The sequence below is a fragment of the Saccostrea cucullata genome, unplaced genomic scaffold (assembly GCF_032062105.1).
Source record: "Saccostrea cucullata isolate Sc308-1 unplaced genomic scaffold, CSIRO_AGI_Scuc_v1 ctg7549, whole genome shotgun sequence".
In the NCBI taxonomy this organism is placed as follows: domain Eukaryota; kingdom Metazoa; phylum Mollusca; class Bivalvia; order Ostreida; family Ostreidae; genus Saccostrea; species Saccostrea cuccullata.
The window spans coordinates 22,723-27,116 of record NW_026935655.1 but is presented as its reverse complement, the minus strand read 5'-3'; the positions used below and the strand labels follow the sequence as shown (position 1 = coordinate 27,116).

At 31.6% G+C, this 4,394-nt stretch overlaps 1 long non-coding RNA gene across 1 annotated transcript; it reads left to right on the top strand.

The window, feature by feature from the left end:
* The first annotated feature begins 2,041 nt into the window (after positions 1 to 2,041).
* LOC134243517 (uncharacterized) lies at positions 2,042 to 4,167 on the top strand. Its single transcript, XR_009987053.1, has 3 exons — positions 2,042 to 2,157; positions 2,828 to 2,958; positions 3,843 to 4,167. It is a non-coding gene; the product is annotated as an uncharacterized LOC134243517 (long non-coding RNA).
* The last annotated feature ends 227 nt before the right edge of the window (positions 4,168 to 4,394 follow it).

Sequence of the window (4,394 nt, the reverse complement as noted above, 5' to 3'; positions counted from 1 at the left end):
CCCTGCCCATTACATTACAAGCCATTAGAAACTCTTTAAAGGGGAAGGCTAGGGGATTATTACTTTCTTTATCAGAGGAGGCAACTCCTGTAGACATTATTGAGAAATTAGAAGGTGTTTTTGGCAATGTTTATGATAGCGAAACAATTATGCAAAATTTTTACATGCAAAGACAAGAAGCCAATCAATCCGTGGCTGAATATGGCATTAAGTTAGAATCAATATTACAATCAGCTGTAGAAAAGGGTCATATTAGCAAATAAGCCAGGAACGATATGTTAAGAACAAAATTTTGGTCAGGATTAAGAGATTCTGAATTGAAAAATGCTAGTAGGTATAAATATGAAACCGTAAAAGATTTTGACACTTTACGCAAAGAGATCAGAGCAATAGAATTAGAAATTTCAAATTCAAAAGCAAGCAACTCAGAAATCCCAACTTCAAAAAGAAATGTAGCACACAATCCTTTAACATCTACAGCAGACCCTACTAACAAAGTTCTAGAAAATATTCTCAAGAAAATGGAAAAGATGGACCAAAAGATGAGCGCTTTTGAGACTAGATTATCTGAGATTAACAGATCAGGGGGAGATAATTCAATGCGAGGAGGACATAATCATGGTCGATTTCAGTACAACAGAGGTGCTACCAACTACAGCAGAGGTGCTGGCAGATTTTACCAACAACAGAAAAACCAATCATTTGAATATGACCAATCATCACCAAATTATAACAGAGGATTTTTCAGAGGCAGATCATACAGAGGTGCTAGAGGTTTCAGTAGAGGTTATTCCAACAGAGGAATTCCACCTCCTGCTAATAACTACAAAGAAAATCGAAAAAACTAGAAAATGTCTGTATTGTGGAGCACATTACAGACATAAATCCTGAAACAAAACAAAGCTCCAATTCTGAAAATCTTGAAATAATAAAATGTGAAATTTGCAATCAATCTGGTCATTCTGATTTATTTTGTAGAGTTAGGAAAGATCATTTAACCCCTTCTCTACCGCATCGGTCAATATGACCGATAGCGCGTTAAAACACGACATCGCGATAACAGGATCTCCGTATCTTTTCAATAATAGAATAAAGGTATATAATCTATATATCATCTTTTAGGAAATTTCCTCTACTTTCAGACCCTGTAAAAATTTCGAACCTTAAAAATCGGTAATGAATAGATTTTACGTTTTAAAGACATTCGTGACTTTTTAAAAATGACGTTATTTTCCAAAGCAAGGACGATTTTCCCGACGATAGATATATTTTTTCTAGATTAAATCATTAAGAAAAAATTAATATGTTTAAAAGGGATATTTTCTCTGCTTTTAAAATATGTAAAAATTTTTGCTTTTACTTTTAGATATTTTATAAAAACAAGAATTTTCTTCCACTCATGTGATTTTTCTGGGTTTTATTCGTAATATTTAAATAAACCTCAGTTTTACCTTTATTTCTATATTGAAATAGGGAAAACAAAATACAGCTGGTAAAAGTAGAAAAAATTTCCATTTCAACAAGCCTTTACTTGTCTCTTTATGTTCGGTATTTTCTGAATGGTAATAGTTTGAGTTTTGAACCTCTGTGTATTTTTTGTAGAAAATTCGAGTGTTATCTATATTTAACGTCAAAGTCGTTATCGTTGCGCCTCATTCGGAACAACGTGTTTAGTACTATTAAATTTAATTAAATTTTTTTTATTTAAATGAATGATTATAAAAAAAATAATTGTTTTCAAATAATAATAATCATCTTTACACCTTTAGAGAGATGTACCTTTTTGTTATTTATGAAACGTGCTGTTAGTTCATTGTTGATAAAAAGAAAAACGCTGATTCCTAAAGGTCTAACATTACGTCAAAAGAAAAAAAAAGATTTCATTGCTGTTTGATTTAAAATATATTCCCAATATGATATACTATTAAACATATACTGACATGAAATTTACAATAAATAAAAAACAACAAGTTTGAAACACTATGTTTTAATACAAATTCTCGCATTCACACGACTCATTACGGTATGAGTTGATATTAATCGAGACCTACACGTGTTTCCGCTGTTGCAGTAAACAACAACAACTACATGGATTTACGATGTAAAACACGTCAATTCATCAGATGTGACTAGTCTTTTCTTTGGCATTAGATGTGAGTAAGTATTGATTGAAAAGTTTAAAAGTGTTTTACAGTACATTGATAGAAATGAAAAGACATTATAGACTTCCAAGGACCTCAATGTACGTGCATAATATATATACCGCACATAGTTGTGTAGATTGGTCTCTAGCTACACGCGTGCATGTGATCAATATGAAGCCGTTCGGTGATTTGACATCGTCGGTAACCCACATATGATACTTTTCAGTTCTTTCAACGATCACAAAAATTGTTTTTTTTTCGATGACAAAATTGTTTACAATACAATGTCACTGATTTCTCAATATGGAATACTGTGTTGACTGATCAATGAAATATTTTTGTTCGATGTACTCCGACCCACATTTTTCAAGATGGGTAGGTAATTTGTTAATTTTGGGGTGGTTTACACTGCTGAAAAATTGAAAACTGTCATGAAAATAAGAGATTTCTTAACAGTACACATTTGATAGCTACACAAGTGTATCGCTATGAAAACATGAAAAACAATCAGTCAATAAGCAGCCTATAGAAATTTTAAAATCTTTGCTTTAAAATGAAACAATTTTAGTAAATTTAAGAAGGAAAATAAATTCAAAGTTTAAAGTGCTGAAAAAAGTTTTTATTACCACTTCAAAGAAAAATGAAACTTGACATAATTAACACGAACACATAATTTTTTTTAGCATGTGTGTTGTGTGCTGGTACCAAATCCTCAGAACTTTCATCTGTGAAGTCCTTCTTGCTAATCCCACCACTGGCCATCATGCACAGAAAAGATCATGATGTGGAGGACATAGGTGCTTAGTTATCAGCTGTAAGTCAATTTTATTGCAGTCAAAATTCCTTATTGCCACTGGATGGCTATATTAGTCAACACTTCTAGGTACATGTGTCACTAGACTAGTTCAGTGGTTCTATAGTCATGAAGTAAGGAGTTAATCCTTGCATCACAGGTTCGAATCTTACTATGAGACTTGGAGACCTGTCCTTCTGATAAGACACTATAAACATATCTTATCTTACATTATACTTATAAAAACCTATTAGGGTGCCTTGTTGCAGTAGGTGCTGGCATGAAAACGATCCCTCACACCTCAATAGTCATAAGTGTCGAATATAGAACAGTCCACCTACAAGTGGTGGCAACTCCATGTGAGAGAGAAATTCTTGAGCATATTCTGAAAAATGTGGAGCAGATAGATCTAGAATAAAAAATTGAGGGAATGAATTAGTAATCAGAAGGATTGAATTGCGTAATTTGAGATCTCGAATTATAAACCAAAGGAATGAATTGATAACTCTTGGAAACAGATTGTATAATTCGAGATCTCAAATTAATTTTTTACTTATTTTGAAAATATTTTGAAGTGTCCGATCATTACTTTCATAGCATTTAATTAAAATTAGATCTATCTGCTTCACAATTTTTCTTTATATAATACAGGTCTGCCTTTAGTCAGATTACCATATATGCTATTTGTTTTGGTTCAGTAATTCAACCATGATGGTTTACTACAAGGTTGTTGAATTTTTAGTCCTGATACATTGACTTAATAATATAATTTAACTACTTGAATCGCATTTATAAATTTTCATTTCAAATAGAAAATAATATCAATGTATTAATTGTATCATTCTTAATTTTATTTATAAATGTAAATTCACATATCTGTTTAAAAATATTTAAATCTTTTACAGTATAGAAGCTGATCCCTTGTACAGACAAGTCAAAGAAGAATCTCTTCCAGTCTTTCAAAGAAGTGGCAGTTGATGAAAGAATGGAGGCACGAAGTAAAAGTGCTCTGGTCTTCAACATTTTGTGGAAGATTTAATCAGTCTGATCTGGAATTCATTTTGCAATATTTCTGGATTTGTATATTTGGACATAAACGTAACATTTTTCAACCTAAGCTATTGACAAAACAGTTTTGCATTAATTGCCATTGCAATGTATTATTATTTCCTTTCAAGATGGCATGTCAATTCTTTATTGTACCCCTTAAGCTCTGTTATACCAGTAAAATCTTGCAATAAAATCATTCAAGTTTATTTTTACTTCTTAGATTAATTTTTGCTTGCAGATTTTGTCGTTCGCTGTTTTTTTAAGTCGGCTATTAGATGATTTTTCCATGACTGTAACATTTCAAAACTGATATATACTTACAATTTTAAGTAGAAATTGAATTTTGTACTGATTTGACCTTGACCCCCTAAGAACAAGAGTGTCAAGGTCAATACTTAATACAAAAA